Genomic DNA, 25667 nt, shown 5'->3' with positions numbered 1-25667 from the left:
GGTGTTTTAGTGAAAACCCTGTTACCTGTCCTTACGGGGTCATTTCAGACTGGTTAGTGGTCATGTGATGGCAGAAAGGGGAAAAACTCAGCGTCCTTTCTGCCCCCATTACCAGACCAATGGTGTTCAGAACCACAACGAGTCCCCAACAGGCTGATGATATCCACTTAGGTTTCACAGCCATGTCGGGGGAATGAAAAATGGATGACCTCATGAGCGAAAGCCTGTTGTCCCCGTCCAGCAACACCTCATGAAGCAGGTTTCCACATCCAAGGTCCTGGCTGAGCCGTGTGTTTACTGGATCTCTCTACCCCGGTTGTGCTAACCCAGAGTCTGCACAGTTTCTGTCTGCCTGCCATCTTCAACCCATTACATGAGTCATCATCAAGACATTGGGTTAATTCTGCTGTATTCTAAGTGTGTATTAAGACATAAAGGCGGGGTCGATAATGACAAGCACCTCTCATTACGCTTGTAAAAGTTGAGGAAATAGAGTGGCAATTACCTCCTTGAAGTTCATGAGAGAACAGATATCCTGAGTGTTCTAAGGGTTGTGATTGAGTGAGGGGTGGAGTACGTTTCCAGACGTTGATGAGGTAATATGTTTGTAAGAAAGGAACCTAAGATAAATGCAACCTTCCCACGAGGCACACACCGGTTGAACCAACGTTGTTTCCATGTCATTTCAATGAAAGTACGTTGAGCCAACGTTGAATTGACGTCTGTGCCTAGTGGGCTTTCTCTCCTGAGTCTTCAGATTCATGCTCTTTCTCAAACACAGGTTTTCATTTTATAGAAGCTGCAGGGTATATGATAGGAATATAAAGACAGAATAGGTGTTCTAGTGTACATTATTGTAGGTGTAACAGGGAATCAATGTGATGTATTAGAACACACAAATTTCACACGTAATTCATCAGCATGTCACATGTATGTGCTTTCATGAGGAAATTAATGTTTGCCTCTTGTTCATATTCGGAGCGTATGCTGCATATGTCTGTGTACACATGCCTCAGTCATCGATCTTCGGCTTTGACAGAATAATGAAAATGAAACCGTGTTGTCAAACAGAGAGGACTGGTGCCAGGTCTCTGGACTGGAGGAGTGAAGCTCTCATAAATCATCAGCAGTGAGAGAAGAAACGTGTGATTATCGCCCGGCGTTTGCCATGTTCTTCTCCACGGATGTTATTGTAGAATTCCAGCTGCTCAGGCACGGTCAATTAATTCCTCCATGTTCGTATGTGCTCCTAGGCCTGGGCTATTCAGCATTACTGCCTGGGTTTCTCTCCATCCAAAGATAAATCTGGGACCTCCGGGTCCAAAGCCTCTTCTTACTGATGCACGCTGGCTTGTTGTCACTCACACAATGGGACTTTAGGAAAAGATGAGGCCAGGTAAGATGGATAATGAGAAATGGATCTTAGGCGTGTTAGAGGAAATGTAATTTCATTCCGCGAATGTGTGTTTGTGCGAGAAAGGGACGTTTATATTGGACTGTAGGAGCGTGCGTCTCTGTGTGTGTCTACATTTTTTACAAAGTGGCTCTCCGGGTCACTGAATGTGTTTTCCTTCCATTCTTCGTACAATTCAACCTGTCATGTTGTCAACCCATAGAATCCTAGAGCATAGTTTCACATTCCTGCACTGACCAATATATAAAGCTGCAATGTTGAATTTTTGGGCGACCTGACCAAACTCACATAGAAATGTGAGTTATAGATCTGTCATTCTCATTGAAAGCAAGTCGAAAAAACGGTAGATTTGTTCTGTGCGCTATTTTGTTTTTACGTCTTTTACTTTCGTTTTTGTACACCATCTTCAAACAGCTGAAAATACAACATTTTTGGTTAAGGAAAATATATTTCACAGCGGTTTAGATGGTACAATTATTCTCTACACTCAACTTGCTTGCCTTGTCACATAAACTGAAATTAGGCGAACTATTCGAAATGTGGCAACCAGGAAAGGCGGAGCGATTTCGGCATCGTAACGTATTTCATTGCTTAAGCTGGACACCTGATTTACTAATGTTAACATATGTCCTATATTCTCAAAGCAAATCAACAGTTGAAAGAGTATGTACTGTGGTGGTGGTGGTGGCTCTGTGTGTGTGTGTGACAGCAGCGTTGCCTCCGTGTCCTTCCCTTGGGAGAGACCTGTGGCCTGGGGTTAGGTTATAATAAGGTGAGGCTACGCTTCTCTCTGCCTCTTACCCTTGTTTAATTCCCTCTGATGTCACCCTGCGCTTCCAGAGCGTTCCTCAATCTCGCCGGAAGAGCCGGGGCTCAGACCCTCGTCTCGGAATGTCAACGAGGAATGCCGTGTCATGACCACCTGGAGGGGAGGTCTGTGAATGAATAATGAATAGGAGAGGAATGTGTTTTCTTATGACGATGCGATCCGCACAGAATCCCGCTCTGAGTGAAAAGGTGCTCTTGAATTAAATGAGGGTTTTAGAGCATCGCTCAGAGTCGGGAATACTTAGACAGAGACTGGCCTCGCATACCTGGGTTCGCATGGCCATTGAACAAGACCAAACAGAAATATGTCTGAGAATGGGTCTTATTGTGCCGGCGTCTGGCACAGCGGTAACACTCCTGACTCCGGACCACGCATAGCCCCATGGCGACGGAGGTTGAGCTGTCTTTGCCCCTACCCCTGTCTATCCCCTCTCTGTATTTCCAGAAGAAAAACAGAAAAAAAACATCTTATTTGAATGCCTGGCATTGATTTCGGATATTCATGTTTGCGTAGAGCAAGGATACAGTACAGAGACTTGACTTTGGTCTCCTATTGAAAAACCTACATTTGGAAATCTTGAAAGGTGACTAAAAATCTTACTGAAATGTGTCGTCACATTTTTCAGTCTAATTCTTGTTCCAGTCTAAATCCTCAGTCGGTTGTAAAACAGATTAATATTCACAACAAACAGGAGGATGTTATAATGACATTCAAATGACAAATAGAAGCAACAAATGGCTCCATTACCAGATCAAGACACATGACACTCTCTGTTTATATTAAAAACATGGCCTCCTCCCAAACTCAATTACCCAGGCTCCCCCACACACAGGGACAGACACTTGGAGAGAGTTATTCTCAGCTCCACACAAGACATTCATTAGTGTCCAAACACTCAGCTAAGCCCCACTCTCTATCTTAGAATCATCTGGCCGGCCAAAATCGTTCAGATTGGGTCTAATGAATGCAGTCGGAGGAAATTACACACAGTCCCTGTAAGTAGGACACAAAACATAATAGTAATAACCACAGAATATGCAGGATCACAATTGTGAGTAGTGAGTTCATCTGAGTCTGTGTTACTTAATGAATCCTCCCCCTCTATGCTCCCTCTGATGCTTCACTGGAGTCAGATTCAGTGATGATTATTTTGTTTTTTCCCGTTCCTATGAGGCATCGAGAGAGCAGAGGGGGTCACAGTGTTGAGGTTTTTACTATTTTATCAGTCAAATAACAGATATGGTCTGGTCCTCTCCCTGGCAGTGAGTGGGTTGGCCATCCCTCACCTCCAGGGCCCGTCTCTGATGGAGAGACAAAGACAGAGACACAGACAGCTCACCTCATCTCCCGCTCGCTTTGAAGACAGTCTGCCTCTGTAAAGATACAGCTCCGAAAAATAAATTCCCCATTGACCTCTTCTTTGCTCCTCGGTTCTTCTGAGACACACGATTGGTCATGCTCGCTGAACGCTGAGTAGATTGTTTTAGAAACTTAAACACATTTTGGCTGTGTTTACAAAGACAGCCCAATACTGCCATTTTTCCACAAATTGGTCTTTTGACCAATCAGATCAGCTCTTTTGCCAATAATTGGGAAACATATCAGAATCGGGCTGTCTGTGTAAACGCATTTACTTACGCATCTTGTGACCAATTTAGAGCACCTGCAGTTGCTTGTTGATGTTCATGCCCAGGTTAAATGTATGTATGCCTCTCACAATGCCTGATCACAATACTGTCAAGACTCAGCTACTGGCCACCCATCTCAACCGAGCTCTGAAGCCCTTGCCCTCCTTTCCTCCTCTGTCTCTCCCCTTCTCCCACTGTAATTATTTTGGCAGCCTAGGATCATAATTGACACTCAGGACATGAATGTTATCAGGCATGGCAGGTTGACCTTTGCGGAGTAACAGCCAATAGATTTTCCACGTAAGGCGTGTGGCAGGCATTGACAATAATGTCTACGCGTCGGGCCAGGCTCTCTCCTGGATTACCTGATAATGTCCCATCCCCATGCATAATTAGATTGACATTTCTCACTAATAGCCCTAGCCTCCGTAATTGCTAGTTGTGGTTAATTCTAATATCCGGGGTGATAATTTAAATGATCACATTGCCGGCCCGCATATGGCAGGGTATTTATCTGCCCCGAGGAACATTACAACATAATGTCCTCCTGATGTCTATTGAATGTTTATTGACTGCCTCCGCGGCAGAATTGTTATGTTCTTCACGCGATCAAATTAGTCCTCATAAGCGCCGAAACATGAGCATAACATTTTTGACACTGTAACTCACACATAAGCATAGAAATCAGCTGCAACCGGAATCATCCCACCATGTCTAACCAAGAAACACTGGGCCGTTAGAAACAGGCATCATCTCCTTCCGCTTAAAGTCGTACTCCAGTTTCCTTCTAAACTCGTTTATCACCTGATTTACTTAACAAAAGGCACATCTCAATAGGTGGTCCAGGTATGACATCACATGGCACAAGTGTGGGGGGGCTTTCCTCTTTTGTCCTTTATTGTTACCGCAAGCAAGGGGGGAGGCCAATGACATCGCACCAGACCATCAGACTAACTCCCTGAATGTCTAAAAAAACACTATTTTGCTCAAAATATAAGAGTACATTACTGTATTTATATTTGGGATATTGTTTTTCAACAGGAAAAGTAAAACATTTGCTGGAGTGTGTACAGTATTTAATGAAATTCAGTGGATGGACTCCTTTTCCAGTATCTCTCTTTCTCTCTCACCTTCTCTCTCTCTCCTGCCAGTATCTGCACTGTCTTCCCCAAGTGACTGAACTCATCAGGTCTGCTTCAGGAAGGGTGGGGTGGTGGAGCGGGAGAGAGGTGCTCTCCCAGTCTCAGCGTCGGCGGGAGCAGCCTCTTATTCATATGTATACACTCGTGCTGCTTGCCCTGGTGTGAAATGATGGGTCATTGCAGCGCAACACGGAGTCAGAGGCAGAATCGCAGATCATCTAGTCCGCATGAGTGGGCTCAATGAATGAGAAAGTGAGAGGGAGAGAGAGAGCAATGGAGATAGGGGAAGGGAGAGAATGTGAGAGGAAAGGCAAGAGAAATGCAAAGAAAGTGAGAAAGTGGGGAATGGAGAACGGAGGAGGGAGAGAGACTGGGGAGTGCAAGTCAGGGTGGGAAGAAGAAAGGGCAAGAACATGCAACCAGTATTGTTGATCAAGCTGAGAGTGGCCATGCGAACGCTCTCACTACCTCAGCGTACTTAAATAGAGCTACACAGACCCTCACATAATGCACACCAGGGGCTCTTACCCACTCCAGGGCATGACATCACACTCTCTTACTGACTCACCCATGCACACATCATGGCTCACACACTATGTCCTGGCCAAGGCAGACAGGCAGACACCTTCGCACACACACACACACACACACACACACACACACACACACACACACACACACACACACACACACACACCACACACACACACACACACACACACACACACACACACACACCACACACACACACACCCCCCCCGAATACCCACCCAACCCCTCCAAACACTCCCCATCCTTCACGCTCGGTGCTCTGCTGAGGCCTCTGTCAGCCGTGACTGACTGTATGACAGGGTTGGGGGGGACTTGGTTATGAGTCATGCCTGGGCATGTGGCCTCTCAGCTGGGTACCTCAATGCTACACCTGGGTACCCTGGCTGGCAACCAGAGATGGACAAGATGCTTGGCAAAGAGTGGCATCAGAGAAGTGCTTGAATGATATTCAAAACTGAACAGAGAGGTGAAAAGATTATTCAAGGAGGAAAATGATAAATATGTATTGCAGTCGGAGTGGCTGACTTTTAATATGAACTCTGTATAACACAGATGTGTTTGGTAGGCAGCGTTGCATGCACTTCCTTTCCAAGTCTGAAAACAATCAAGAAAAAATATGAAAGTTAAGATTGAGTTGAGATTGTTCTATGGAGATGTTTCGTCAGAGTAATGTTGGTGGCAGAGCTGATCGCAGATTTAGAGTTCTGTAAAGCTAGTCTGTATTGAGAACAGGACCCATGTGGCTGGTGAACGCAGCTCTTCTTTTAGCTTTGTATCTATCAAATGACAGACAAGCAATAGGCAAGGTTTCCCATTTACATGTACACTCTGTTTACTACTTAACCAGCTGTTGAACTATGTAGGAACAAAACCTGAGACCTACCACCACTGATGGTGAGATGATTCAACAGTGAATACTGATAGTTTAATTAGGTTTTAACACCAGTTGCAGTGCAAGACATACACACGCACGCCACACGCACGCACGCACGCACCCACACACGCACGCACACAGAAGAATAGCCAAGTGTGGAGGTTTGAAAGTAGATAGGGGATATTGACACTAACGCTGTGTTATGGCCATGGACCCAGGGTCATTGTCAGTGAAACAAACAGAGACCTGGAGAGACACCGAGGCCTCAGATGCTGCTAATCTAATCACCTTCAGCACACTCACTGTGTCACAGCTGGGAGAAGACAGGAAGAAGACAGGACAGGGACACAGGCCTCTGGAACAGGGGCCATGCGAACACCTGAGCCCCTGCCTGGCACAGAACCCTCAGTCCCTCTACAGAGACAACCTGAGACAGAACCTCTAACTCATGTCTCGTTAAGTCTTCGTCATGTACTGCAGTCACTGCTGTCTTGTGGTTTTCGTGTTACTGATCGATAGTGTCCAAAAAATATTTTCTATTTATCTCTCTGGAAACAACGCTAACAGGAAGACCAATACTAGTAGTAACTAGTAACAGCAGAGGTATAGGTATCTTAATAAATAAGAATACACCTTTTTCCCTTATATCCCAGCACACAGATCAAGAAGGACGTTTTCTAATGTTAAATTGTGCATTACATGGTGAAAAATACACATTGATTTCATTGTATTTGCCCCAGAGGCAAATCTGTTTTTAAAGATAGAATTCAAGCTATAAGCTATAATTCAAGCTAGATCAAATCCAGACAGGAACAATTATCTTAGCAGGAGACCTAAATCATACATTCGATAAGTTTGACAGACGTAGCAATAAAAAAGACAAATTCAAGGAGTCTCTAAAGAGGCTGAAAAATGTCATCTCTACAAAATATTTCCAGGACACCTACAAAAGACTACTTTTTTTTTTTCTCAAAGTAAGAAAGCTATTCAAGAATTGACTACATTTTTATTTCCAAAAATGCACTCAACAATTTGCTGGGTTAAAAAAGACCATGACATAGTGATATCAGATCATCCACCTGTATCATGATTAATTACACAACCAGAAAATACACTTAACGACAGAATATGGAGAATGAACAGAGTGCATCTTCGAGACCCGTACTGTATGAAATATGTAAATGAAAAATGTAAACCTTTACCATTACAAATATAAACATAGAGGACAGAGAAAAGCCAACCACCAAAATACTTTGGGATGCTTTTAAGGCGTACATTAGAGAAATGATAATCTCATACTCGGCAAAAAGTTAAACCTGAGTTTATGTAAGTAAAAGAAAAAGAAATAACTATCTTAGAAAAATACCATCAAAAATCTTCACAAGGTAAAGAAGAACATACAATTGTTTTTAATTTAAGCAGGAATATGATCTTTTACTTTTGTAGAGAGCCAACAACTGCAGGTTAAACTCAAATAAAGCATACTACTTAATTGCAAATAAACCTGGTAAACATCTTGCAGCCCCCACAAAATGAATACACACCTAACCAGTTATAATTTTAAAAGATAAAGATACAAATGTGTTAATTAGAAACAACAACAACGCAATATATAGATTCTATGAAAGTGCTTCTACATCTGCATTGATTGCTGTTTGGGGTTTTAGGCTGGGTTTCTGTATAGCACTTTGTGGCAACGGCTGATGTAAAAAGGGCTTTATAAATAAATGTGATTGATTGATTGATAAATCAGAATTAAACAACATTTGGACTGATCCTACATCCTTCTTAGACTCAACAACCCTGAAGCAAATATCAGCAGACAAAAAAGAATCACTAAAAACAGAGACCACCCAAAGATAAACATTAGACACCTTTAAAACATTCAAGCGGAGAAAAGCACCAGGAATGGACGGCTCAATTTAACATTTTGGGACAAAGTAGCGCCCCTATTTACACAAATGTAAACACACGTCACTCAATTCAGTACTTCCTGGTTCCATGTATCAAATAGTTATTTTAATTATTTTAAAATCAGGAAAATCAGGAGTGCTCTGCTGGTTACAGATCCCTAAATTGAATAATTTGCGACAACAAAGTAATAACAAAGCTCAGTTTTTCCCATTGAGACTGTGTCTGTGCATCGATCTAGGTCTTGCAAAACTAAACATGGCGGTGTTCTCCTTACCAATCTCACTAGAATAAAGACCTCCATTCCTGTCATTATTGAAAGAGATTGTGATTATACCTCACATCTCAAAATAGGACTTCTTAATGTTAGATCCCTCACTTCCAAGGCAGTAATAGTCAAAAAACAACTCACTGATTATAAACATGATGTGATTGGCCTGACTGAAACATGGCTCAAGCCTGATGAATTTACTATGTTAAATGAAGCCTCATCCTGGTTACACTAGTGACCATATCCCATGCGCATTCTGCAAAGGTGGAGGTGTTGCAAAAATGTATGACAGCTAATTTCAATAAATCATTTAAAAAAATGACTGTGTTCTCATCTTTTGATTTTCTAGTCATTTAGCAGACGCTCTTATCCAGAGCTACTTACAGTTAGTGCATCCATCTTAAAGATAACTATGTGGAAAAACCACAAATAACAGGCATAGTAAGTAGACTTTTCCCCCAAAAAGTAGTTATCAGTGTCGTGACGTGACTTATTATAATGTGATGACTGTTATTTATCAAATCAACTAACTATGTTTAATTGTTACCCGATTAAATTAATCATGTAACAACTAACTCATTAGGAATGTGGGGCACCATGGAAGAAGTTGTTTATAGAGTTACCATCTCCCGAATTACTCTAAAAGATATGTTATACGTGGATAACAGTTACTTATTAATCATTACCTCATATCAGTCTCATTCTGAACGTTGCAGACTTCTTGAATCTTATTGTTGATTGTTAGAGGCTGCTTTGTCGTCTTCCCCTCGTGTTGATTTTCAGGGTCCTGACCAATGGAGACCTAGCTGCAGCTTGAGTCCTAGTCTTAAATTCTAGGACCACTTGTACATGCCCAGCTGCAGACTGGCAAGGTCTAGTCTTTATCTTCTTCAACTCGTGTGGAGATTCAAAGTTATAACCATTTTCAGCCATGTAGCAGCAGCTACACGTTTTCTGGTCTTAGCGTTTCAACCATTTGTAACGTTTAGCTCATGTTTCACGCCTACTGGTCTGTGTGCGTATGTTTGTGTGCGTCTATATGTGTATGTGTATGTTGTTTTAATTGTTTAAATAAATAAAATCTTGCAAAAAAAGTAAGCTCAATACTAGAGCCATGGAGTGTTGATGAGCCACAGCTGGTGTTGCCTCTGCTTTCATATGCAGCTCATAACAAGGGCAGAAGATTTCCAGCCACTGTGTTGGTCACAGTCTGTGATCCATGAGGCTGATGGAACCCTGCTGAGGCCAGAAACACACACACCTACACACACACCTACACCCCCCCCAGTAAAGCAAACCCCTTGACCCCTCACTGTTGTGTAGATAACACAGCCGTCTCGGTCAGGTGTGTGTTTGTGTGCTTGTGCTCAGTTTACAATCCTCATGGTTTTTGCTCATACTGTTAGTGAAAGGCGTGGGTTTTTCTTTGTTGTGTCATTGTCACTGTTGTGCTTTGGAGCAGTTTGTAGTGTTGTTATGTTCAGTCAGAAACCAGTCTGTTTCATCGACTCTCACTGAGATGCGGTTGCCACGGATGCACCCCTTCAGGGGCTCCCGTAACCAAGGAGCCGGCCATACCGCAGTGGCACGCAAACCCTCCACTCGGCTGGGGAGCGTGGTCGTCGTCATGGCAACAACATGAAAGTGCCATTGTGGTATGTGGAGGGCTATCGGTCATGACTGGCGGATGCTCCTCAGAGCGGGGTTCGCCTCAGCTTCCATTAGCCCAGGGAGAGAAATCATCCCAGTATTACAGGAACCAGCAAGGCTGCAGTCAACACTAACTACACTAACAACCCTGCTTCTGGGTTAACTAATAGAGCAGCACTCAGACATCACTAAGAGCTGCTCTTATAGGCAGGTACCTGTGTCACCAAATGGATCAGGGGTCACACTAATAGGCTATGAGTCATTTTAGATGGGCCACTAAAAGGCCATTTGTTGGTCTGGTGGAGATGGAGACTTGTGATATGGGGTCTGGTTCTATAGAGATCCTGCTAGAGTACTTTTAGCACCATATCCACAAATACAGTCAAGAGAACACCAGTATTTCACACAATAGAGCTTTAGTTAGCTTAAAAGGCTGGTATTGATATGAGCTGTCACTTAGGCTGACATGAATACATAATTTTGCCCTGGATTAAAATAGGTTACATGTGTCAATGCTTATAATGGATCTTTTACCAGCACAGTACTGTGCCACTCACACCTTTGTGAGCGTGAGCTCCGCACCTCTCCCAACCAAACATCTCAATTTATGCCACAGCATGGTGAATGCATGCTTGGTGCTTCTATTAATATACCTTGTATTCAGGGGAGAGAGCACTTTTCTGTCAAAGGCAGACTCATTTTTGGTGAGAAAGCAAGCCTCTCTCTGCATGGTGAAATGAAGCTGATTATATATCTGAAGGCTCCTCTCCAAGCACAAGGCGAGAGAGAGAGAAGGAGAGAGATAAGGAGAAAGAGAGAGAAATAGAAATAGAAAGACAGAGAGAGAGAGAGAGAGCAAAATGCAAAGCTAGGCTGACAAAGACAAAGAAAGTAAGAGAGAAGGGCAAAGCGAGGGGAAGAAAAAGGTGGAGAGAGGTTTCTCGTCTCGGTACATCTCTACACTTGGCGTGCTGTAATGGACATGAAGTGCTTATATCACATGGCTAAACCTGTTAGGTCCAGATTTAGGGAGATTCACATCTTCGGGAGAAACCTCTCCAACACCAACTGTCAGATATGGGCTCACAGGTACTGTCTGTTTCTTTCTCTCTCTTCCTCACGCACGCATACATACACACACCTACGAACACTGCACATTTGATACTGCATGTACCTATTTGAGAGTTATATCATGGGTGCTTTCTATATTATTTCTCCCCCGGGCTGCTACTTTTCTCGGCTCCCAATAAGCTCCCTGCCCCACATGCGCCAAACAGTCATGGAGGACTGGATATGGCCGCGTCTGGTCCAGCGTCAGCTCTAGAACCTTAGTTGAAGCTAAAAGCCATATACATCTCTCCATAAACATCTGGGATTTATATAAAAGGGTCTGGCTGACCGTGTGCAGGATACCTGATACTCCCTCTGACACACAGGCTTAAGGACACCAAGGAGCACTCCCTGTCCCTCTGATTGGTTCAGCAGCCCCAGTGTTACTCTGGCTAACCTTTTATGGGGGAAATGTGCACCGTGTTTCTGTACACCTTTGCGTCTTCCATATATGATGTATATACGACTAAAAATATACTGTCTGCCTTCTTTATCAATTACTTACTCTATGTAACACAATATTACACACTTCTGGAGATTCTCTGATACACTGGCCCCTCACCAACCTAGAGAGAAGTGGAAGTTCCTGAAAAAAAAAACATTTCTTCAGCTTGGGTCTGTTGAGTGCAGTGAAGGACATATTACCTGGTGACAGGGTCCATGTTGAGGCTCCATTTTATACATTCAAGGCTCCTCATCCCGGCACCGGCTGACACTGAGGATAGGATCCAGGGACTCGTTAACTGACATGACATGCTAATGGATTTATGTGTTTAACCTACAGACACTGTACCATTTCATTATGAGTCCGATCCTCAGAGGACAGGTGTGAGTGAAATTCTTGGCCAACTGAGATCCTATTCCTGCCCTGGCTGGCTCTGCCTCTCAGAAAGTCTCCACATTGAGGATGATGGATAAACTAAGTGAATCAGCCAGTCCATTACGTGCGGTGTGGAATTAAAGTCTTGATTCACGCAGAGCTACTCCACCATTATCTTGCCCCCGTGGATCTTGGTGTCATCTGAATGTCCTGAGTCCACATGGGGTCTGAGTCTGTATCAAGATGCATGGAGAATCTCTCAATCACTCGAGCACAAAATTTACTTCAATTTACCAACCAGATTTGTATCTTGGCAGCCACTCCCTCCACTTTGCCAATCCGTTCAAATATTTACCTTCCCTGCTTGTCCAAGGACATTCATTTTGTGGTCTGTGTAATGGTGTGATTGAGCTGGTATTGACCTGCCGCGCTGCTGATTTATGTGGTACAAGGGGTTTGGTGAATAAATATTAAAACACTGTCGCGGAATTGGTTGCCAGGAATAACAGGCTGACTAGTTTCCTGTGGTGTGAGAGAGCGAGAGAGAGAGAGGAGTTAGACATGAAGAGTGACTGGGCTGCGAGAGGACTAGAGAGAGCCAGGCCAGGTGAAGGGACAAACAAAGAGTCGAAGTAGGGCGCCAGAGAGAAGATATCAAGGCACAAGGTGAGACCCAAATGCAGACACAGGAGGCAGATGGTTGGAGTCTTACAATGTTTATTAATCCAAAGGGGTAGGCAAAAGAATGGTCATGGACAGGCAAAAAGGTCCAAACCAGATCAGAGTCCAGGAGGTACAGAGTGGCAGACATGCTCGTGGTCAAGGCAGGCAGAATGGTCAGGCAGGGCGGTACAAAGTCCAGAAACAGGCAAGGGTCAAAACTGGGAGGACTAGAAAAAGGAAAATGCAAAAATCAGGAGAACAGGAAAACCGCTGGTTGACTTGGAAACATACAAGACGAACTGGCACAGAGAGACAGGAAACACAGGGATAAATACACTGGGGAAAATAAGCGACTCCTGGAGGGGGTGGAGACAATCACAAGGACAGTTGAAACAGATCAGGGCGTGACAGAAGAGGGCTAGAAGTCAGTGTTGAACAAAGACTAAACCGTTGAGAGGACTACAGTGGACTAGAGGACTCACACAGAGCGTAACAAGGACAGCACTACATGGGCGGGACTGCATAACAAAGACAGTAGATTAGAGAGAAGAGAAAAATCTTGTTGAATAGTCATAACATTGTAGGTCAAGTTACTGACAGATAAGGAATTAGACTTCATGTTTGTCAAATACACATTGAATTTTACAAATGATAGTGAAAGAAGACTTCTGGATTAACACAAAATGTACATTTTTGAGAGCATGCCATTTTGATCACAGGCCAAAACGTATGCTAGCCTGAGGGTGTTATTGTAAGTAATGTGTAGTAGAGTACTGGACTGGACATGAGACCTTGAAAACATATGATTCCAATCCCCTACCGGTTCATGTGTAGTGTATGCATGCGGTGTACATATGAGTAATGATCATTGTTATTCTCACAGTGGTGCCATTTTGTCAGGGGCAGGCAGGGAGGGGAGAAGCTCTGGTCATTAACACTGAGGAGGCAGACACACACATAAGTAAGCGGTTCTGGAGAGACTATTATGTTCCATTATAATGATGGTTTATGCTCGTTACTTTCAAAAATGAGCACACTTACACACATACACACACACTTTCTGTGAATGGACCAGCACAACATACAGCACAGTGCCCAGTTCATTGCCACTGTTTCATGCACATGCACGCTTATATGCATGCACGAGGTACACACACATTCATGCCCACACACAAGTAAACCACTAGTTGAGAGCTTGTTATGCTGCAGTACAATGTAAATGACCTTCAGGTCCACATGGAAAGCAGTGAGCAGACTGTTGCTGGGATTTACTGTACATGAAGTTGGAAAATATGTTTCACTGAAGACTCATGCTAGATATCTATGAAGGCCCTGTCATATACAGCACCACGCTGCTCTATGCTTCCAATGGAATGTCTACTCAGTCTTCTCAGCATTACACGGCAGGCTAAAGTACACTCACCTAAAGCCTTGAATCCTGCTGAGATTGTGAGATCCAAGGCCTGGGAAGAGCAGTGCTGGCCTGCAAACACAAGCACACATCCAAAGCTACTACTTTCTAACTACTGCTTACAGTAGGGCTGGCTGCTTCTACAGGGCCTCATTAGACTGCTGACCGCCCCAGCACAGAGGAGATTTTTGGATTTGGCTCTCAGCGCAATGGATGAGACTTACTGTAAGGCCTACAGTAAGAGGCTGTGTGTGTGCACTGTGTATGCATGTGTCTATAAGTGTGTACACCAGGCTTTTATAAGGATGGTGGACTCCCCTCCATTTCACGCTGGATTATTTTCTGCTATGATGCACTGATGTGTTCCTAAAATGGCTTCCTGCCCCTGTTCTTAAATCCAGCCGGGCGCCTAATGGTTTGTTATGTGCCAACAGTCCCAAAGATTTTGTTCCTTAAAAAATCCAATACTTTGTTTTTGTTTGCTTTTCTGCACAGATTTCCCCCCTTAACATCGTAGTAATCTGCCATATCATCATCCACTTTTTATAAGATTACATTAGCCTTACTTTGCATGAGATATTGTAAAACTCCTTGAGAAATACATTTTGACATTGAGTACAGCTGGATGTTTTGATCAACATTATATTGAAGTGGGTCAATGTAAATGCATTACCCTTGCCCACAGTGCTGTCCCCTTCAGAGTTAAACCCAAAAGCCCCAGCCCCAGTGGCCCTGCTCTCTAAACCATGACTATTCATGTTCTATGGGATTTCTCTCAATGCAGTCAACAGGATTTCTGCCTTTGATTTTTGTCTGGTATTTCTAGGGATATGTATTTTAGTAATATGAACAAGTCTCATCTATGTGTTATGGTAGAGTAGAGCTGTATGAATAAGGCATATCAGTACCAATCACATAGTGCAGGAGTATTCAACCTGTTGTCAGTGGACCCCGAGGGTACTGCAGGGGGCCCGCAAAAATATCCAGTGCCTTCAGAGAATATTCACACTGCTTGACTTTTTCCACATTTTGTTGTGTTACAAAGTGGGATTAAAATGGATTTAATTGTCATTAATTGTCAACAATCTAGACAAAATACTCTGTAATGTCAAGGTGGAAGAACATTTTTAACATTTGTAAAATAAATCTTGAAAAATGAATCAATAAATAAATACTAATATATCTTGATTAGATAAGTATTCAACCCCCTGAGTGTCATGGTTCCACCTGTCACCAGAGGGCAGCAGAGACCGCCCTAGAGACATTAATGACACTCAGGTGTTTCCTGTTACTCATTATGATCTACCTGTAACACGGAACCCAAACCGGCTGCGTGCGTGCACCATCGTGCGCTATCGTGCATCAATTTATTATGTCCCCCCCCACACCAAATGCGATCACGACACGCAGGTTAAAATATCAAAACAAACTCTGAACCAATGACATTCATTTGGGGACAAGTCGAAAAGCATTAAACATGTATGGAAATTTAGCTAGCTAGCTTGCACTTGCTAGCTAATTTGTCCTATTTAGCTAGCTTGCTGTTGCTAGCTACTTTGTCCTGGGATATAAACATTCAGTTGTTATTTTACCTGAAATGCACAAGGTCCTCTACTCTGACAATTAATCCACACATAAAACGGCCAACCGAATCGTTTATAGTCATCTCTCCTCCTTCCAGGCATTTTCATCTTTGAACTTATATGGTGATAGGCATCTACACTTTCATAGTATTACCACAACAACCGGCAAAACAGTTCGTCTTTCAATCACCCACGTGGGTATAACCAATGAGGAGATGGCACGTGGGTACCTGCTTCTACAAACCAATGAGGAGATGGGAGAGGCAGGACTTTCAGCGCGATCTGCGTCAGACATAGAAAGGAGTTCTATTTTAGCCCTTGGTAACGCAGACGCTCGTTGGCGCGCGCGAGCAGTGTGGGTGCAATAATTGAATAACATGGATTTCCATATTTATTTTGCGACGCTCACGCACGCGACATGTCCGGTCTGGTCAGCATGTTAAAAGAGGTGTGTTGTCTGGTTTCCTTTGCAGAAGCTTGAATTGTTTACTGTGTGTGGTTGTTTCCTGAGTGAGGTTTCAAGACTTAGTGGTTGTTGTTTTTCGAGTGTACTATGATCCTTTAATCTATTTTAGAATTAGACTGTAATGTAACAAAGTGGAAAAAGTGAAGGGGTCTGAATGCACTGAATATAAAGTTTTTATGAATAACACTAGCAACAACAGAAACATTTGTTTCTGTATAAAATATGAGCGTATCTTTCTAAAGATGTCAACTTTATTTCACAACTCCTAATATTGAGCTAATTACACTGACTGCAGTATCTGACATAGGCTTTGAAAAAGGAATCGCAAGTACCAGTTTGGCATGCAAACTAACATGATCCCACTGTGGTTAGGGGAGATTCTCACGACACGAACACAATGTTGTTTTGCTCTATGATCCCTACAAGTGTCAGGGGACTCATTTGAAGGTAACTGGATTAAAAGTATGGAGGTAGTTTTGTGGCTAGCCAAAAAAGGGGTTATATGTGTAGAACTATATTTACACAGTACCAGTCAAAAGTTTGGAAACCTACTCATTCAAGGGTTTCTTTATTTCTATTTTCTACATTGTAGAATAATAGTGATGACATCAAAACTATGAAATAACACATATGGAATCATGTAACCAAAAAAGTGTTAAACAAATGAAAATATTTGAGATTCTTCAAAGTAGCCACCCTTTGCCTTGATGACAGCTTTGCACACTCTTGGCATTCTCTCAACCAGCTTCATGAGGTAGTCACCTGGAATGCTTTTCCAACAGTCTTGAAGGAGTTCCCACATATGCTGAGCACTTGTTAGCTGCTTTTACTTCACTATGAGGTCCAACTCATCCCAAACCACCTCAATTGGGTTGAGATCGGGTGATTGTGGAGGTCAGGTCATCTGTGATTTTGTTATCTCCTAGATATAGGACAGACACTTAAAAACCTTATTCCTTATTTTATTAAATTCGCATCTATGGGCGATAAAGAACAAATCCCCCCCCCCCCCCCTCCCAACGGCTTAGACTAACAGTTATTAGTGAAACATTTATTTGGAGTTAGCTTATTAGCTAGAAAGGTATGTTAGAGTTTACACTTCCTCTTCCAATTATGTGGGGAGGTCAAAATAATGAAAAACTATCGACCAAATCTATTCATTTTAAAATGTGGATTCATTCTCGTTGCCGTTATCATTCACCTGTTAAGAAGTCTTGCACAAGACGTGAAAAAAAAACATTTTGGCAACATACACTATATGACCAAAAGTATGTGGACACCTGCTCGTCGAAAATCTCATTCCAAAATCATGGGCATTAATATGGAGTTGGTCCCCCTTTTGCTGCTATAACATCCTCCATTCTTCTGGGAAGGCTTTCCACTAGATGTTGGAACATTGCTGCGGGGACTTCCATTCAGCCACAAGAGCATTAGTGAGGTTGGGCACTGATGTTGGGTGATTAGGCCTGGCTTGCAGTCAATTAATTTCAAAGGTGTTTGATGGGGTTGAGGTCAGGGCTCTGTGTAGGCCAGTCAAGTTCTTCCACACCGACCTAGACAAACCCTTTCTGTATGGACCTCGCTTTGTGCACGGGGGCATTGTCATGCTGAAACAGGAAATGGCCTTCCCCAAACTGTTGCCACAAAGTTGGGAGCACAGAATCATCTAGAATGTCATTGTATGCTGTAGCATTAAGATTTCCTTTCACTGGAACTAAGGGGCCTAGCCCGAACCATGAAAAACAGCCCAAGACCATTATTCCTTCTCCACCAAACTTTACAGTTGGCACTATGCATTGGGGCAGGTAGCGTTCTCCTGGCATCTGCCAAATCCAGATTTGTCCAGTGGACTGCCAGATGGTGAAGTGTGATTCATCACTACAGAGAATGCATTTTCACTGCGTGTGCCAGATCCATAAAGACCAGTAATCATCAGAAGGATAATGGAATAACAGAACAATGACTGGTCAGGGCAGAGTGATAATTCCATTTTACTTTTGTAATGGAGACAAAGGGAGTCAGGAAGCAAGTGCAGTCGGTGAGTTTAATATAAACAACCATGGCACCCCACAAAAGAGCCGTGTCTGACGTGAAAACAGAACCAATACTGCCTTGTGAGAAAAGCTACATAGTGCTAGATATAGGGAAGTAATCAGGGTAGTGATGAAGTCCAGGTGTGCTTAATGATGGGTTGCCAGGACCGGTGGTTAGTAAACCAGGGATGTCGAAGGGCGGAGCGGGGGAGCAGGTGTACATTTACATTTACATTTAAGTCATTTAGCAGACGCTCTTATCCAGAGCGACTTACAAATTGGTGCATTCACCTTATAATATCCAGTGGAACAACCACTTTACAATAGTGCATCTAAATCTTTTAAGGGGGGGTTAGAAGGATTACTTTATCCTATCCCAGGTATTCCTTAAAGAGGTGGGGTTTCAGGTGTCTCCGGAAGGTGGTGATTGACTCCGCTGTCCTGGCGTCGTGAGGGAGCTTGTTCCACCATTGGGGTGCCAGAGCAGCGAACAGTTTTGACTGGGCTGAGCGGGAACTGTGCTTCCTCAGAGGTAGGGAGGCGAGCAGGCCAGAGGTGGATGAACGCAGTGCCCTTGTTTGGGTGTAGGGCCTGATCAGAGCCTGAAGGTACGGAGGTGCCGTTCCCCTCACAGCTCCGTAGGCAAGCACCATGGTCTTGTAGCGGATGCGAGCTTCGACTGGAAGCCAGTGGAGAGAGCGGAGGAGCGGGGTGACGTGAGAGAACTTGGGAAGGTTGAACACCAGACGGGCTGCGGCGTTCTGGATGAGTTGTAGGGGTTTAATGGCACAGGCAGGGAGCCCAGCCAACAACGAGTTGCAGTAATCCAGACGGGAGATGACAAGTGCCTGGATTAGGACCTGCGCCGCTTCCTGTGTGAGGCAGGGTCGTACTCTGCGAATGTTGTAGAGCATGAACCTACAGGATCGGGTCACCGCCTTGATGTTAGTGGAGAACGACAGGGTGTTGTCCAGGGTCACGCCGAGGCTCTTAGCACTCTGGGAGGAGGACACAAGGGAGTTGTCAACTGTGATGGCGAGATCATGGAACGGGCAGTCCTTCCCCGGGAGGAAGAGCAGCTCCGTCTTGCCGAGGTTCAGCTTGAGGTGGTGATCCGTCATCCACACTGATATGTCTGCCAGACATGCAGAGATGCGATTCGCCACCTGGTTGTCAGAAGGGGGAAAGGAGAAGATTAATTGTGTGTCATCTGCATAGCAATGATATGAGAGACCATGTGAGGATATGACAGAGCCAAGTGACTTGGTGTATAGCGAGAATAGGAGTGGGCCTAGAACAGAGCCCTGGGGGACACCAGTGGTGAGAGCACGTGGTGCGGAGACAGATTCTCGCCACGCCACCTGGTAGGAGCGACCTGTCAGGTAGGACGCAATCCAAGCGTGGGCCGCACCGGAGATGCCCAGCTCGGAGAGGGTGGAGAGGAGGATCTGATGGTTCATGGTATCAAAGGCAGCAGATAGGTCTAGAAGGATGAGAGCAGAGGAGAGAGAGTTAGCTTTAGCAGTGCGGAGAGCCTCCGTGACACAGAGAAGAGCAGTCTCAGTTGAATGCCCAGTCTTGAAACCTGACTGATTAGGATCAAGAAGGTCATTCTGAGAGAGATAGCAAGAGAGCTGGCCAAGGACGGCACGTTCAAGAGTTTTGGAGAGAAAGCAGAGAAGGGATACTGGTCTGTAGTTGTTGACATCGGAGGGATCGAGTGTAGGTTTTTTCAGAAGGGGTGCAACTCTCGCTCTCTTGAAGACGGAACTTTAAATTGAATATCCATGATGTTAGTCTGAAATTCAATAATTAGGCTACAATTAGGTCACACAGCTCTAAATACAAAGCCTGCTTGTATTATCTCTTCCTACACAGTTTGGGGCAGAAAATAAAATATCCCCCTATCTGATGTGTACACATTAAATAGAACAAGCAGTGTTTGTCACAATGTTTAATAATTTTGTGGCTTGCATTTGCATACATCGTTAGTGTTTTATAAACCTGCTGTGCGGCGACGCAGGCAAGCCTTCACTAATATCACCACTGTGTATGCAAAAGCATGTCCTCTATCAGCCCTAGAAAAATATGGGTTCTTCCTAAGCACCATCAACTAAGATTCACGTCGACTGCCAACCTCAAATCTCTCCATCATATATGTCTACACTGATGATGCAGTTTTTGCTCATATCAGTCTGTCAGTAACATGTGGATATGGATGATGCATGATGGCTATAGATGGTCAGGTTGCGACAACTCTCTCTGTTCATTTAGTGTCATATCTCTCAATATCTCTCTCTCCATCTCTCTTCCTCTTTCTATCTGTATACATTTATCTTGTTCTCTCTCTCTCTCTCTCTCTCTCTCTCTCTCTCTCTCTCTCTCTCTCTCGGTGTAGGAATACTGTAACAAATCAAACAAACTTGTTTGAGCAAAAGAGGGCAGGAATATTCACACAAAATCACAAAAGCCCTGGTTCTCCTCCACCTGCTTGTTTTCTGCAACCAAATCTCTAGATTTACATTCTTAGAACTATTTTGGCTCTTGAGTTATTTGAGCTATCTGGGCTTTATTTGAAGTCCAGTTCTTTCCATAATGCACCAGGTTATGCTGTTACGCCCAAGATCATGTCTTGTCATGACATCATACCTGTAAAAATGTTAACCCATTCCAACCAGTCATGAACCCTGTAGATACAGTGGGGCAAAAAAGTATTTAGTCAGCCACCAATTGTGCAAGTTCTCCCACTTAAAAAGATAGAGGCCTGTAATTTTCATCATAGGTACACGTCAACTATGACAGACAAAATGAGAAATAAAATCCAGAAAATCACATTGTAGGATTTTTTATGAATTTATTTGCAAATTATGGTGGAAAATAAGTATTTGGTCACCTACAAACAAGCAAGATTTCTGGCTCTCACAGACCTGTAACATATTCTTTAAGAGGCTCCTCTGTCCTCCACTCGTTACCTGTATTAATGGCACCTGTTTGAACTTGTTATCAGTATAAAAGACACCTGTCCACAACCTCAAACAGTCACACTCCAAACTCCACTATGGCCAAGACCAAAGAGCTGTCAAAGGACACCAGAAACAAAATTGTAGACCTGCACCAGGCTGGGAAGACTGAATCTGCAATAGGTAAGCAGCTTGGTTTGAAGAAAGCAACTGTGGGAGCAATTATTAGGAAATGGAAGACATACAAGACCACTGATAATCTCCCTCGATCTGGGGCTCCACGCAAGATCTCACCCCGTGGGGTCAAAATGATCACAAGAACGGTGAGCAAAAATCCCAGAAACACACGGGGGGACCTAGTGAATGACCTGCAGAGAGCTGGGACCAAAGTAACAAAGCCTACCATCAGTAACACACTACGCCGCCAGGGACTCAAATCCTGCAGTGCCAGACGTGTCCCCCTGCTTAAGCCAGTACATGTCCAGGCCCGTCTGAAGTTTGCTAGAGAGCATTTGGATGATCCAGAAGAGGATTGGTAGAATGTCATATGGTCAGATGAAACCAAAATAGAACCTTTTGGTAAAAACTCAACTTGTCGTGTTTGGAGGACAAAGAATGCTGAGTTGCATCCAAAGAACACCATACCTACTGTGAAGCATGGGGGTGGAAACATCATGCTTTGGGGCTGTTTTTCTGCAAAGGGACCAGGACGACTGATCCGTGTAAAGGAAAGAATGAATGGGGCCATGTATCATGAGATTTTGAGTGAAAACCTCCTTCCATCAGCAAGGGCATTGAAGATGAAACGTGGCTGGGTCTTTCAGCATGACAATGATCCCAAACACACCGCCCGGGCAACGAAGGAGTGGCTTCGTAAGAAGCATTTCAAGGTCCTGGAGTGGTCTAGCCAGTCTCCAGATCTAAACCCCATAGAAAATCTTTGGAGGGAGTTGAAAGTCTGTGTTGCCCAGCGACAGCCCCAAAACATCACTGCTCTAGAGGAGATCTGCATGAAGGAATGGGCCAAAATACCAGCAACAGTGTGTGAAAACCTTGTGAAGACTTACAGAAAACATTTGACCTGTGTCATTGCCAACAAAGGGTGTATAACAAAGTATTGAGATAAACTTTTGTTATTGACCAAATACTTATTTTCCACCATAATTTGCAAATTAATTAATTAAAAATCCTACAATGTGATTTTCTAGAAAAAAAAATCTAATTTTGTCTGTCATAGTTGAAGTGTACCTATGATGAAACTTACAGGCCTCTCTCATCTTTTTAAGTGGGAGAACTTGCACAATTGGTGGCTGACTAAATACTTTTTTGCCCCGCTGTATGCACTCTTGACTAGTATCAAACCCCAAAATAATACTTCAAATGCTCTTTGACTGTGTTATGTTGTCTTTTCATATCACTCTCCCTCCGACTAAGGATAAGAATTAGAAAAATACTGTTATCATATATGAAATCATTAGCTTTGAGACAATGCAATTATTGTGAGTGGGCGTCTGTATAAGGGCTGTGTGGATCTTTGACATTTAAATGTTCATTAGGTTTGAAGGCATATCCATCTGTGTGAGAAAGTGTTCGCGTTAGGGGTTGTATCCCTCTCTGACAGTAAGTGTTAGGGTCAGCGGTTAGGGTCAGCGATGCGTCTGTCTCTCCATGCGCTGGGGTTAGGCTTTGAGGTCACATCTCCCTCTGAAGGCTCTGTGGGCCTAAACAGAGCTGAGTGTTAGGGTTGGGTAAACTCACAGAGAGCACCTGATTGCCAGAAAGAGCCTTTTGAAATGGCAACAGCTGAGGCTTTGTTTTAATCACTGGTATATAAAACGTAGCCTATGTCCCTTTAGAGAGCTAACGAGAGGCAGGTCGCGACCCCTGACTCGGTGGTGCTAAAGGTCGCTGCACTTATGTGAAATTAAGAGCTATTAGTAAGAGGGTCACCACTAATGAGGACCCCTCTCTGCATTGACAGAGAGAGCCCTGGCTGTGGAATGTGGACTTTTCATACAAACAGGTGAAAAGTTATGAGGACCAACGTTTATGAGTTAATGAAATTACTAGATGAATGATCGATCTATGTATTAGATTTGTGTGTGTTTCTGCCATAGGGGTTTAGGGTTTTTTATTTTTCCAATGGTTTGGTTATGTGTGATTCTTGTTTTGCGTTTTGCATGAATGTGATTACTTCTACACAGGGTCGGGGAGTAAAGGATTAAATGTAATCCGGTACATGTAAGGGATTACAAAAAACTGGTAACTGTAATCCGTCACTTTACCAGATAAAAATATTGTAATCAGATTACAGATACTTTTGAAAAACTAGATGATTACTTTGAGGATTACTGTAAAATTCAGAAAGGATGTTTGCGAGAATTTTTTGTTTTCTCAATGTTTTCTCAATGACATTCAAATCAGCATTGAAAAAAGGTGCACATTTAAGTTTGTTCCACCTGAGCGAGTCTGACCACAAGTCAGAGACCACTATGAAGACACACAAAATGTTTTTGATGGATCGCGGGAAAAGAGCAGGAATGGGCTTTTGTAGGCTACAGTCCAAGCTGTATCTTCCAATGGTGCGACTGCTGTCGGCATCCAAAGATTATCCAATTTTTGGATTTATATATATAGTGAGGGAAAAAAGTATTTGATCCCCTGCTGATTTTGTACGTTTGCCCACTGACAAAGAAATGATCAGTCTATAGTTTTAATGGTAGGTTTATTTGAACAGTGAGAGACAGAATAAGAACCAAAAAATCCTTGTCCCACTCCTCTTTGCAGATCTTCTACAAGTCATCTAGGTTTCGAGGCTGACGTTTGGCAACTCGAACCTTCAGCTCCCTCCACAGATTTTCTATGGGATTAAGGTCTGGAGACTGGCTAGGCCACTCCAGGACCTTAATGTGCTTCTTCTTGAGCCACTCCTTTGTTGCCTTGGCCGTGTGTTTTGGGTCATTGTCATGCTGGAATACCCATCCACGACCCATTTTCAATGCCCTGGCTGAGGGAAGGAGGTTCTCACCCAAGATTTGACGATACATGGCCCCGTCCATCGTCCCTTTGATGCGGTGAAGTTGTCTTGTCCCCTTAGCAGAAAAACACCCCCAAAGCATAATGTTTCCACCTCCATGTTTGACGGTGGGGATGGTGTTCTTGGGGTCATAGGCAGCATTCCTCCTCCTCCAAACACGGCGAGTTGAGTTGATGCCAAAGAGCTCCATTTTGGTGTCATCTGACCACAACACTTTCACCCAGTTGTCCTCTGAATCATTCAGATGTTCATTGGCAAACTTCAGACGGGCATGTATATGTGCTTTCTTGAGCAGGGGGACCTTGCGGGCGCTGCAGTCTTTCAGTCCTTCATGGCGTAGTGTGTTACCAATTGTTTTCTTGGTGACTTTGTTCCCAGCTGCCTTGAGATCATTGACAAGATCCTCCAGTGTAGTTCTGGGCTGATTCCTCACCGTTCTCATAATCATTGCAACTCCACGAGGTGAGATCTTGCATGGAGCCCCAGGCCGAGGGAGATTGACAGTTCTTTTGTGTTTCTTCCATTTGCGAATAATTGCACCAACTGTTGTCACCTTCTCACCAAGCTGCTTGGCGATGGTCTTGTAGCCCATTCCAGCCTTGTGTAGGTCTACAATCTTGTCTCTGACATCCTTGGAGAGCTCTTTGGTCTTGGCCATGGTGGAGAGTTTGGAATCTGATTGACTGATTGCTTCTGTGGACAGGTGTCTTTTACACAGGTAACAAACTGAGATTAGGAGCACTCCCTTTAAGAGTGTGCTCCTAATCTCAGCTCGTTACCTGTATAAAAGATGCCTGGGAGCCAGAAATCTTTCTGAATGAGAGGGGGTGAAATACTTATTTCCCTCATTAAATGCAAATCAATTTATAACATTTTTGTGTTTTTATTCTGTCTCTTACTGTTCAAATAAACCTACCATTAAAATGATAGACTGATAATTTCTTTGTCATTAGGCAAACGTACAAAATCAGCAGGGGATCAAATTCTTTTTTCCCTCACTGTATATATATATATATATATATGCAGTACCAGTCAAAAGTTTGAACACACCTACTCATTCAAGGGTTTTTCTTTATTTTTACTATTTTCTACATTGTAGAATAATAGTGAAGACATCAAAACTATGAAATAACACATATGCAATCATGTAGTAACCAAAAAAGTGTTAAACAAATCAAAATATATTTTATATTTGTGATTCTTCAAAGTAGCCACCCTTTGCCTTGATGACAGCTTTGCACACACTTGGCATTCTCTCAACCAGCTTCATGAAGTAGTCACCTGTGTGCCTTGGCAAAAGTTAATTTGTGGAA

At 43.5% G+C, this 25667-nt stretch overlaps 1 long non-coding RNA gene across 1 annotated transcript in view; it reads right to left on the bottom strand.

Moving 5' to 3' along the window:
• Positions 1-12901: 12901 nt before the first annotated feature.
• LOC145859196 (uncharacterized) overlaps positions 12902-25667 on the bottom strand; it is a 43660-nt gene continuing 30894 nt past the window's right edge. Inside the window, exon 3 of the long non-coding RNA XR_014379440.1 lies at positions 12902-13091. This is a non-coding gene — a long non-coding RNA (uncharacterized LOC145859196). The remainder of the gene's footprint in view (positions 13092-25667) is intronic.

Source organism: Salmo salar, chromosome 11 (assembly GCF_965601325.2).
Source record: "Salmo salar chromosome 11, fSalSal1, whole genome shotgun sequence".
Lineage (NCBI taxonomy): Eukaryota > Metazoa > Chordata > Actinopteri > Salmoniformes > Salmonidae > Salmo > Salmo salar.
This window is presented reverse-complemented; position numbering and strand designations above follow the sequence as displayed.